At 35.6% G+C, this 13198-nt stretch overlaps 1 pseudogene; it reads right to left on the reverse strand.

Annotated features, from left to right (window-relative positions):
* Positions 1 to 237: 237 nt before the first annotated feature.
* LOC147568566 (uncharacterized protein At1g08160-like) lies at positions 238 to 12824 on the reverse strand (annotated as a pseudogene).
* Positions 12825 to 13198: the final 374 nt, after the last annotated feature.

Below are 13198 nucleotides of genomic sequence, written 5' to 3' on the forward strand. Positions count from 1 at the left end.
AGTCCCTCGTCACAATAAATCATCACAACCTGCGAATTGTTTTTCGGATATTAATAGCCTATACTACAATATTCATGCATTTTGTGAAAGGTCACAGGAACTGGATAGTCGCTAGTCTCATCTTTATATTCTGCAACTCCGAGCAACAAGAACACCACTTGGTGGACTAGTCATGTCTACCTGACACCGATCGTAAAGCCAGTACGAGAAATGGGCTAGCTCAAGACTAGCTCTCACTCAAAAGGTTCCTCTGATATTATACCTTACTCTATTCAGTGGCAGGTAAACCAAACTTGATATCATGTGAATAGATTCCAGTCTTGTTTCTCCTCTTCTCTGAGTAAAATTGAAGAGATTGAGTTGCTATTAATTGATTTCTTTCTCATTGAATTCACAACTAACTATTACATGAGTTTATATAGTGTTTAGAGGGAAAAAGTAATCAAAACAGAAAAGAAGAATTAGTTATAAAAAATAGATAGAGTTTGTTATTATTAGCTGTAACTAACAATAACAAACTAAAGTTATGATATGGTGCTTCTCGTCATGATCCTATACTTCGCAGTCTATATACTCCATAACCCCCCCTCAAACTGAAGTAATTGTCGAGCCATGACTCTCAGTTTGCTTCGAAGGAGACAGAACTTGGAACCAGGAAGAGCTTTTGTCAATGTATCTGCTGGCTGGTCATGAGTTGAAATATATCGAAGAGCCAATTGTTTAGAAGACACTAACTCCCGAATGAAGTGAAAATCCAAAGCTAAGTGCTTGATCTTGGAGTGAAACACAGGGTTTGAAGCCAGAGAATGAGCAGAAATGTTGTCACACCATAGTTGGGGAGGATCTGGAAGATAACAGTCAAGCTCTTTTAAGAGAGAGCATATCCAAACAACCTCAGCTGCTGATTGAGCCAATGCACGATACTCTGCTTCAGTGGAGGATCTAGAAACAGTAGGTTGCTTCTTAGCCGACCAACTAATTGGATTTCCAGCTAGATAAATGATGTAACCACCTGTATTTCGACTATCAAAGGTACTCCCAGCCCAATCAACATCAGCAAAAGCATCCAAATTGAAATGAGGAGACTTAGTGATATGGATCCCAAACTGAATCGTGCCTTTTAGATACCTCAGAATCCTCTTGGCTGCTTGAAAGTGAATAGTAGTTGGTTTGAATTGGCACACTTGGCTGACAGCAAAGCTTATATCAGGTCGAGTCCAAGTAAGGTATTGAAGGGCACCCACAAGACTTCTGTATTTTGTGGGATCATCAAGTAAATCACCCTCATTGGGAACTAATTTAGTATTAGCAGCAAGAGGAGAGGAGCAAGGTTTGGCACCATCCATCTTTGTCTTCTGAAGCAAATCAAGAATATACTTTGATTGAGTGAGGGTGATACTGTTGGTGTCTCGAGTAACCTCTAATCCTAAAAAGTAATATAAAGATCCTAAATCTTTCATAGAGAATTTGGAATGTAATTTCTGAATAAGTTGATGACATTTGGTGGTTGAATTGCCAGTAATGAGAATGTCATCAACATATACTAAGACATAAATCAAATACCCATTATGTTTGTAGATGAATAGAGAAGAATCAGAGCTTGATTTAGTGAAACCAATATCCAACAGACTATCAACCAACTCCTCATACCAGGCTCTTGGGGCTTGTTTAAGGCCATATAGAGACCTATGAAGTTCGCACACATGATTGGGTTTAGAGGGATCTTGAAATCCAGGAGGTTGAGCCATAAACACAGATTCTTTGAGATGGCCATGAAGAAAGGCATTGCTCACATCAAGCTGCCTAATGTCCCAATTATTCTGAACAGCTAGAGTGAGAAGAACTCGAATGGTTGCTGTTTAGCTACTGGGCTAAAAGTTTCTGTGAAATCCACTCCTTCTCTTTGATGAAACCCTTTAGCAACCAATCTAGCTTTGTATCTTTCAATGGATCCATCTGACTTTTGTTTAATTTTAAAGACCCATTTGCATCCAACCAGGTTTTGCTGAGGAGAAGATGGGACCAATGACCAAGTTCCTGACTTAAGAAGTGCTTCATATTCTTCACACATAGCTGATCTCCATTTGGGATCCTTACTAGCTTGTGTGAAGCAAGTTGGGGTAGGAGGTAAGGCAGTAGCCAAAAGTATAGGTGAGATGGGATGTTTGGTAGCTAAATGAAAGGCTTTTGGTTTAAAAATGCCTGATTTAGCTCTAGTTTGCATTGGGTGAATGGATTGAGACAGATGTGTGGGATCATTGGAAGAAGATGGAACAGGCTGTGTTGGTAGAGAAGCAGTGGCAGAAGAAGAATCTGAGGTAATAGATAGCTCAGATGTTGGTTCATGTGGTGTTGGTTCATGTGGTGTTGGTTCATGTGGTATTGGTTCATGTGGTGTTGGTTCATGTGGTGTTGGTTCATGTGGTGTTGGTTCATGTGGTATTGGTTCATGTGTTGTTGGTTCTGGGATTTGGGCAAGTGGAGGAGAAGGAGATGGTGGTTTAGGAATTATAGCAGGTTATGGATTAGGGAGAAGTCTAGTTAGGTGCTTCTCTTCTTGACACATGAGCTGAGAATAAGGAAAAGATGATTCATTAAAGGTAACATGTCTAGAAACAAAGACTCTTCCTGTTTTAGGATCAAGGCACCTATACCCTTTTTGAACATCACAATAGCCAAGAAAGACACACTCCTTGCTTCTCGGTGACAACTTATTTAAAGCATAAGGCCTAAGCCATGGGAAACAAGCACACCCAAAGACCTTGAAGGATTGATAATCAGGTATAATACCAAACAATTTTTGAAAAGGAGAAATAAACTGTATGAATTTATTTGGAAGCCTATTGATCAGATAGTTAGAAGTGTTGAGAGCTTCTAACCAGAACTGTTCAGGCAGAGATGATTGACTGAGTAAGGTTCGAGTAATGTCTAATAAGTGATTGTGCTTAGACTCAGCCATCCCATTTTGCTCAGGAGTATGTGGACAAGTCATTTGATGAGTAATACCATTTTCTTTAAGTAAACTCTGAAATGCATTATGTAAAAACTCTCCTCCTCCATCAGTTCTAATGGTCTTAATTCTTAAACCTAGAAGGTTTTCAATTTTATTCTTGAAAGTACTAAATGTGTGTCGAAAATCAGATTTAACAAATAGAGGAAAACCCCAACAAAATCGAGACCAATCATCTATTATATTAACATAGAACTTGTAACCACTGACAGAAGGAATGGGAGCTGGTCCCCAAAGATCAATATGTAATAGTTCTAGAGGTACTGTAGATTTTGTAATAGATGACTGAAATGGTAACTTTTTAATTCTACCTAGTTGACAGTCAGAACAGAAGATATGGTGCTTCTCGTCATGATCCTATACTTCGCAGTCTATATACTCCATTAGCTATAAGCCTGCCACGAAAGTAAAGCTCTATATCTAGATACTCAAATCTTATATCAATTTTCTGGTTTGGGTTTGAGAAATTTGCAAGAAAGGTAAAACCTCCATTAAAATACTCTGGTGAATCAAGGTACACAGTGTTAAGACTTGCCAGGGCCGGCCCTGACTTTCGAGTGGCCCGAAGCGAGTTAAGGAAATGTGGCCCCTACATTATACGCAAAAAAAAGTCTCTAGGCGCCTCCTATTTCCGCTAAAAGAGTCACTTATGATCCTTTGACCACGATAAATATGGCTTGCACTATAAATTCAGCGAAATCATAAAAAAATTCGTTTGACTAGTTTGCTTAAGTACGAATAAATCAAGTGTTTTACGCTTACTCCCTTCTTCCCTAGTTTTGTTGGAATATCTCTGTCATCGTAAAGGTTTTCTCTTGTCTTCTCTTTATCTCTTCCTCTTTCTTTCTCTCTATCTCTTCCTCTTTCTTTCATTCTTTCTTTTTATCACAACTTCTTAGTACATGTATATATAAGATTATTTTGCCAAAACTCCATCGGTCAATTTCTTTTTTGCCTCCATCAAATTTTCTACGGTTCAATTATATGTGAAAGTTCTCTCGAGTTCACACATAGTAAGATTTACAAAAGCTCGTACTTATGTAACATTTTACAAGTTTACACATAGTGCACGAGTTTTGCTCGAGAAGTAGTATTCTAAAAAGTATTTACACATACTTTTAACCGAGACAAACATGAAATCGACCCGATTTCTTATATATATATATATATATATATATATATATATATATATATATATATATACTAGGCATAACCCCCGCCCGATGGGCGGGGGAATGTCCTTTACGCAACGGAATAGTAGATATGATATTCGGTTGTCTAAATTTTTTGTACTTTTCCACATTTTGTATTTTCGCCCTGTGGTTTCAACTTTTCAGATTAGTAGTCTCCCCAAGTGTAGTGTTCTAGGAGTATAAGATTTATCTTAAGTTATGGACGCAGCTGAACAGTTAAATGTAAATAACTGTATACTAATTACTAATTGTGTTACTAACGAGAGATATATACAATGATATTAAAGAATCTTGTCTCAGGCACAAGGGGAAAGAACAATTCTAACAAACGTTCTTGTGGATGAAAAACTAATTTCTGAAACACTTTCATAACATTGCCATTAAACATTAAGCCAGCAAGATAGAGAAAGCATCTACCTTCTTCATGTTGACAAACACCTTGCACTCTGAGGTCACTAAACATTATCCTGTTTAAAGAACCCTTCGCTACTATAATAATCTAATTAGCAAGGCATTCAACAAAGGTTTTGAAGTTTGTAAAAACGCTTTCTCTAGGTGCAGTTGTGACTTGTGAGGAATATATTGCCTGGTTCATATTCTTCTCAAAAGAGAGATATCATCAGCTAGACATCTTACCACATGCACCAGCGGAACCAGCTCTTGTAGTGTCTTCCGTTAGCCCACTGATAGAATCATACGAATGTGTGGAACAAACCAATAAATATAAATAATTTAGTTTCTTGTTTCAGTAGAAGATGACTGATATCCATTGCATGCTTGCGACTCGTACAACCATTGGCTTTCTTTTGTTGCTCACGTCGTGCATAAGCTGGTCTCATAACCTGTATGGGGAACATAAGTAGCATGCTTTGATGCATTGGCCATGACATAATCAGCTAGAGATATATCACCGACCTGAAAGAGAAACAAAGAAAAAATAACATTAGGATTTACCGAATTCGGATAGAATTTGGAAAAAAAGTACACAAAAGAAAGTAAACCAGTTTCTTCGTTCCGATGACCAACATATCTGACCAGAAATATTCTTACACAATGCTACCAAATAATAATGAAGATGTATGGACCTTTAGACTATATGAAATGGACCAAATAATAATGCTACCAGAAATATTCTCACAAAATAAATGTCACCTTGTTACAACAACATATCATCTTCTTGACGCCAAGGGGATAGCAAAAATGAGCGTGTGTACGGGTCTGTCCATTCTTACTACCAACCTCAAAACCTCAAGTGGTGGAGTCAAAGATAAGGGCAGTACACTCCACTAAAGAGGTACCAGCTATCATGTTCTAGATAAAGTTACGACGTCCGAGAGCATCAACGACCGTAGATTAGTACTTGGTGGTCCTAAACTTCCACAAAGTGATGTCGATGGTAACACCGCGCTCACGCTCAACCTTGAGATTGTCAAGAACCAAGTTGTACTTGAGTGGCCTCTTGATCATCTAAGGAGACTCATTCTGGAACCTTTCGACAACGCAATTGGCAATGCTTCCCAACTTGTAAATCAAGTGACCAGCGGTGGTCGACTTTCCAAGGTTGATATGTCCAATGTCAATGATACTGATACAAATTTTTCTTTACCCATGTTTATTTCTTCATATAATCAAATAATATTTCAATAAATCAATGGTAAGGCTAAATAATTATAAAAAAAAAAGTTGGCATCTACTAATCAACAAAAACTCTTTAAGTAAGCAAATACCATAACAAAAACTCTCAAAAAAAGAAAAAGGAAATAGAGTTCTGATTCACCAAGATCTTGAAGATTGAACTCATCGGTGATATTTGAATAGCGCTTATTCCTTGACAAAGAAAAATGGAGCTTACTTTGAACACCTCTATCCTAACAAAAATTGTTAATGTGTAGGGGAGCTTTAAACAAATATCAATTTGTTCTAGATATAATGGAACTCAAGATCAATGTGTAAAAAGATAAAATTAGTTCCTAATATTACCTCGACTTTTTCAAATTATAACTCATCTTTAAGCTCAATTTTTGGATCGACATTCTCCTTTGTAGACGAAGTTCTATCATTCTCTACAGAAGGTTCATCTTGTGAAGAAGTCTCCGCAAAAGTTGTTTTTTTCAGTCTTAGCCTTTTCTTCTTTGTTTTTAGTTTCGTTCTTAGTACTCAGGAGGTTTCTCAACTTTCGGCTTTAGTTTAGAGATTTTGTCTATATAAATTCAAGTTTAGATTGTCGATAGAAGTGAATATCATGTACAAGTTTTTAATATTTGAAGAGAATCGTCAACAATACCCTGTTCTTTAAATCAAACATTCGTAATAATCGTCAGATGAGAATGTTGGAGTACTAAATGGAGAAGTCATGTCAAAACATATCGAAACTTGATTTTTAGCAAATTCAAGTATAAAATGATTAAATCTCCAAGCTCTAATCGGTGATTAAAGATTTTCTCATATAACTTAATAATTCGAGAGTGGCAGGAATTGTTCACCAAATTTACATGAAAGGAAACCCAGTTAATATATTTTATCATTTTATGAGAAGAACCACTTACCTTTTCTGTTCAGCTTCCTTCTCTTCCTGCCACTTCTTGAGCTTCTCAGCCGCGCTCGTACCTGAAAAAATCGAGCCATAATTGTTAATTATAAGATTTACGTTCATCTTTACTAATATAAATGGTACAATCCCGTATCAAACACTACAATTATCCAAAAAATTCGACATATATTGAATTACAAAAAGTGTATACATTGTCGATGAATCAAACCTGAAGTTAGGCACAATAGTTTGGTCATAACACATAGCCTAATTAAAATTGCAAACCGGATTTAGAGTGTAAATCTCGGAACTAACCTTTAAGCCTCCAATATTCTCCAAATTCATAATGTTTCACCTGCCATCCAAAAGCAGTATAAGCTCCAATTACATCAAAAAGATGTTTTTTACTCGAGGCATTTGGTTGTTGTTGTCCTTGTCTGAGTTAAAAATTGTCACTTACCCAATGTCAAATCTAACTCACCTTCGATAATCCTTCTTCACAGACCCTGAAAAAGAAAATCGGTCTAATAAAAGAGGAAATAAAGGTAAAAACACATCAACAAGATTGGAAATAATACAAATAAAACTATTCAACATTAAACTTACTTGCATCCACTAATTGTCAACATATCTTCTACTATAAGTACTTTTGGTGGTCAGAAGGAATTAAGTAGGAAACTTTTTGAAGAAGAAAACCCAATTTTACAAAAAATCAAATTTAAAATGCAGGAGAAAAACCTTTAACTGAATTCTGCTCAATAAGATTTCTAAGTAGCATAAGAGACAACAAGAATATGAAGAAATCAATATTAAAAGAGACAATATGGAGGATCGTGGATTTAAATGAATCATTTATCAATGTAACATTCAGATAGAGTGCATGAGAGTGAAAGAAAAGAAACCTAAGACCATACCAATCAACAATGAAGAGCCAAGCAGAGCAAGAGAAGAAGACCATAAACATAGCAATTGATGTTTCACTGTTCTTGAAAGATATTGATTGATTATAAATAAAAAAATCAGTTCTCGGTTAAGAAAAACCTGAACCTGGACAAGACTGACATAATTAAGACAAATTCAACTATAATATACAGAAATAATATTTCACTACTACATATTCAAGATTGTAGTTCATGATCATGTAGACCCTCTATGTTAAGTTGTCTCTAGATCTCTCTCTCTTAGTTTACAAAATATATGGAGTACACATAGTTTTTATTGTATAGGTAAAAGGACTTCATAAACACCTTAGAAATCTAATTGAGCTGAGGTTAGATGTTTGATTTCAAGCTATGAAGGACCTTCCTTTTTTCCCCGTTTTCCTTCAATTATTTCTCTAGAATTCTAATTCTCTCGCTCATAGTTGAGGATGAAGGTACTCTTCTTTATGTAGTTTTGTATGGATTGTTAAGTAACGAAAACAACCAAGAAGAAGAACAAAAATTCTGCAGTTCTTTCTTCAGCTGAAAACAGAGACAAAATGGAATGTGGCATTGCAGGACAACAGGAGAAGTAGTTATAGATGGAGTCAGAGCAACGTTTTAACGTAAGGTATAAGAACTGCAAAGGACGACGAGTACGTACACATATGGAGTTTGTAAAGCAAAACATATAAAAATATATAATAATCATGTTTCATGCCTACTTCACCATATTTGGAGAAATTTATTGTAAGACATGGTTACCTATAGACATGAATCGAAAGTTTATTAATCTTGGGCTTCATAAGTTAAATATAAGAGGCAGCGCTATCACTTTTCTTTTTCGGATAAAAAGCTACTTCAAAATTAGTTGTCAGTCACCATAAAATAATCTTTTACAAAAGCGAAGGGATTCACCTAATCCATAAATGAGAGAAAATAAGTTGGAGGTTACCACTAAATATTACTTGCATAAAAACTTGAAACTTGAAACCAATAGTCATGACCTCAATGTCTTGATGGTTCTTCTACATAACGTCCTACATAAAAATATCAACCAACTACTCTTTTCATTTTGTTTCGTGACTAACAGTGAGGAAATATACTTTAGGGTTTGGAAAAGATAACGGTGTTCACCATTCAAAGCAGTTGTGCTTCAAAATATTGTTCTTTTAAATCAAACATGGTATACATGATATAGAAATATTATGTCAGACTACATCATGATGTCTTGGCCAAGTTTGTTATTGTACACCAATAAGTTGAAATTGTTAGTAAATGACAACTATTAGGGTATAAAGGTGAATGCAAAGATATAGAAGAGCTAAGGATATACAAATTTCTATATGAAGTAAAAAAATGAAGTTGTAGCACATGAAGAACCAGGAGATCTGTCCAAACAACACTGTCATTGTCATTCCATTATATCTTTCTCCTTAGATAACTAATAATCCCTATAGTGGAAATTTGTGGTGCCAGTCTAGTACCAACACTTAGCTGCATAAAAATCACTCAATTGCATATTTATCTTTTGAAGCAGGTATCCAAACTTCATAGTGTAATTTACAAACTTATACCAGTGAATATGAAAAAATAAACACACAATGTCGATAATGAAATCAGTAAAACAAACTCACTGTTTAGCAATTTCACGTATCTAAATCTTCAACCACCAACAAACACGTATCCGAAGAACCAAAATCGCTTCAAATTCTCTAGTGATAATTTCTTTAATCTGCATACGTTAACAAAACATTATAAGCTACAAGAAATATCGATAAACTTGGAAGAGAAATTAGAATCCAAAGTATTTAGTAACAAACAGAGGTCATGTGCGCATATACACGCTCATAATGGGCTCAAAGTATTCATAGAGATAATCTTTCATCTGCTCGTGAAAACACCAAAACTTTTCAGCTTACAAGTCAAAATAACATACCACTGGAATTGTATCCACCAATTACAGGATTAGTTGTCAACAAAAGTAAACTTCTAACTAATCAACCAGAAACTATTAGATTCTTGCCAAAAATTTGAAATTAAGATAAAAGTATTTACATTTAACATCCTGATAGGGATTCCAAGTGACAATCATCGAAAGTACCGAAAATGTCAAAATATTTGGACAAAGTTAGGTTTATAGATGTGCTTCGATCCAAATCCAAGCAACAACCATGTTTAACTTACAAAACCCCGCCCCATTTCTCTATTTATTTAAACTGCTAATAAAAGTTCAATTTCTAACCAGTATTTTTATGTTTAACTTGCAGAACCCTTCCCCATTTCTATCTATTTATACAACTCAGAAAAGTTCGATTTCCAACCAGTAGTTTTTTTTTGCACACCCATGCATCTAATGCTTCTAATTATCTTTTTCTATAAATTTTCGGTTATTTCCGAAGTGACATTAGTCCAAAATAATTACCTGATTAAGAAGCAACATCTTCTTGTTCTATCTATCTTGCTACTGTGAAATCACAGTGAATCTCACCACCTCACTTCATCAAAATACAGAAGAAAAGCAAGAGAAATATACTATGATTTTCCAGAAATGGAACTGAGTATAGGTGACTTACAAGATTGAACTTGATAAGAAACAAAATGACATTAATGTGAATTCGCTAAACTCCAATTCTAACAATCCAACCCAAACCTAATCTTATGAAAGAATACTGATCAGTATTTCAATTTCAAGAAAAACAACTGAATAATATCAAACATCATACAAATAACAATGTACGTGAATTATCTGAACAACTACTTCAATCAAATTCATTGACCTTCATGAAGATTCGTTAATCGAAGAGAATTCATCAGAAACTGATTAATTTTTTTTTAAATAAGAACAAATTTGGTTGACAATCGAAGTGAAGGATATTCATGATGAGATAGTTTCCCAATGTAGATTAATGGTGTTCAAACATTTGTTCTGACCTTCAAACCCTAGTTTTTGGAACCAAAGCCTGTCAACAACATTAAAGCTAAAAGAAATTAATGGTAACAACAAAGAAAACATATTAATCAAGAAACAAAGTTGATAGAAAGATAAAAAAACGACTATAGTCAAAGACGTTCTCTGCAACATAAAAAGGGACTGGAAAGAAGATCTGAAGTCGATGGTTAAGTGAATCTGTGTAGAGTTAATCACTTAATCCAATTGAATAGGGAGAGTTCTCAACAGAAAAAGAAACTGAATCAGAATCAAAGTAAGAAATAAGATAAGATTTAACCTTCATATGGATTCAACCCAAACGAATACCTATCAAGGGTTTGACCTTCATATGGATGCTGATAATGGTGATGCAAACGAAGAGGGACCTTTGAATCCGGCATTGATAAATTCAACCCAAACGACACTTCTCTGCTCAATTCAGTTTGTAATGCTCGCTTCTGGATGATTTCTTGAGCAATAATCTCTTCTCTAATCTTTTCTTTTTCAAGTTCAATTTTAATCTCTTCTCTCAACTGATCATATATAATACCTTCTCCTTATAGGATCAGCTCTTCTTCCTATTTTTTCGTTAGTATAACCCACTGAAACAAACAAAAAAATATGAAAACAAAATTGTTGAGAAATGAAAACAAAATTAATCAAAGAAGTAAAATAGGGTTTTGGGTCGTTGTCTATACTACTTAATGTTTGTCCGGAGAAGTAAGTAGAACCGCCGGAACTGGAAGGAGGAGTGGAATACGTAGAGAAAAGGTTAGGTTTATCTCAATGACTGGAAAGAAGAGGGGAAGATGAACTGTGTAGAGTTAATCACTTAACCCAATTGAATAAGGAGAGTTCTCAACCGAAAAAGAAACTGAATTGGGAGAAGTGAAAAAGATGATTGACGACTTATGGGAGAGGGAAGAACCGTGAAGGATGACGAAGAGGCCAAGGGTTTTGGTTTTCAATGTGCTATTCAATTGAAGGTCTTGATTAAAAGATGAATAATCATACATCCATTTGAACGACTAAGATTAAAAGAGAAAGGGTTGTCTTTTTAAAATGTCTATGTGGCAATCAAATTATGTCCTACTCAGATTTTGTTTTGTCCTAGTCATATTATTTGTATTAATTGTGTCCTAGTCACAAGGATCTGTTTTGTATAATAGATATGTGGGTGTGTGTAAGAAATCGTAAACATCTAAACTATTTTCATTAAACTTGTGTGAGAGAAACTTTACAGTATCTTTTGGAACTATGCAGTCCATCAAAGTTTAACTAATGATATCCCAATTCACTGGAAGGTTCGTGACTTACTTAATGGATTTTATTTTCATTTCAATTAAGTCAGCCAACACTTATGTTTGAGTGAGTTATTTTTAGACATAAAATGGTTTAAAGTAGAAAAAAACGATACGGAAGGAAATGGCCTAAAAAGAAACGGTACAAAAGAAAAACGAAATCTATAGTTAGAGTTAGCGGATAGAATTAGAATTTTGGGACCAAATTTGATTGCTAGACAAATATGGGGGTCAAAGTTCGTCGTTCGACACAATTTGGAATTTAACTAATATTAATCCTCTTAACAGAGGTGCGGCTTGGAAGTTAAGGTGTAGCCCAATTCAAAGAACTAGGAAGTAGGGTCTTATGGTGCGGGGGTTTTAATGGCCCCTTTTACTGTCCAATTTGTTAACTGGGCCTAGTTTGATTTAAAAAAAAAATCAGGCACCCCCAACTTTATAAGCAAAATGTGGCCCTTATGTTTGGTGGCCCAAAGCGAGACTTTGCTCGCTTTGGGTCAGGGCTGGCTCTGAGACTTGCAGCAGTCGCATCGAATAAAGGTTGTTTTGGTTTAATGACAAGGAAGACAATCAAGATAGCAACTCCGGTGATGATTAGTAGAATGCTGAAAATTATAGAGATAAAACCGCAACACCAGACGGCAGGGTTCGTTCGACGAGCACGAAGGAGGGCTTGCTTTCTTGATTTTCTGACAGTGGGGTCTGAATGTGGAGGTTGAAGATGATGATTCATAATTTGTCTTGATTTGTTAATTCAATTTAATGGAGTTGATTCAGTTTCTTTTTGGGGTGGGGGAGGAAGGGAAAGCATCTTAGAAGAAGTTATTGGGAAGAAAAATGAATGAAGCAAGGAATGACTAATGGAGTTTAAATGGGTTTAGTTCTTTTTTGTAGATGAATTGAAGAAAAAGGAAGAAATACAGGACTAGAAACCAAATAAAAGAGGGAAATTTTAAAAGGCCCCCCCGTTTTTGTTAAAAGGCCTCCCCGCTAAAAGCGCCTCTCATTATAACCCATTTGGTTATAGGGCCCCCTCTACAAAAGAGCACCTCCTTCATCAATATTTGACCTAACGGCAAAGTTAACGCCGTTAGGTCAAACTTAACCCAAGACCGGTGATGTGGACCACGCCACATCATCATCTTCTCCGGCAGGGTCGCCGGCCGGCCAAACTTCCGGCCGGCGACCTTCAAATTATTATTATTTTTTTTTTTTCTTTCTCTCCTCTCTCTCTCTCTAAGAACGCCGGCCGGCCAAACTTCCTAGTTTGATTTAAAAAAAAAATCAGGCACCCCCAACTTTATAAGCAAAA

Source organism: Eschscholzia californica, unplaced genomic scaffold (genome assembly GCF_041429995.1).
Source record: "Eschscholzia californica isolate CP2 unplaced genomic scaffold, dmEscCali1.0.p SCAF_1, whole genome shotgun sequence".
Lineage (NCBI taxonomy): Eukaryota > Viridiplantae > Streptophyta > Magnoliopsida > Ranunculales > Papaveraceae > Eschscholzia > Eschscholzia californica.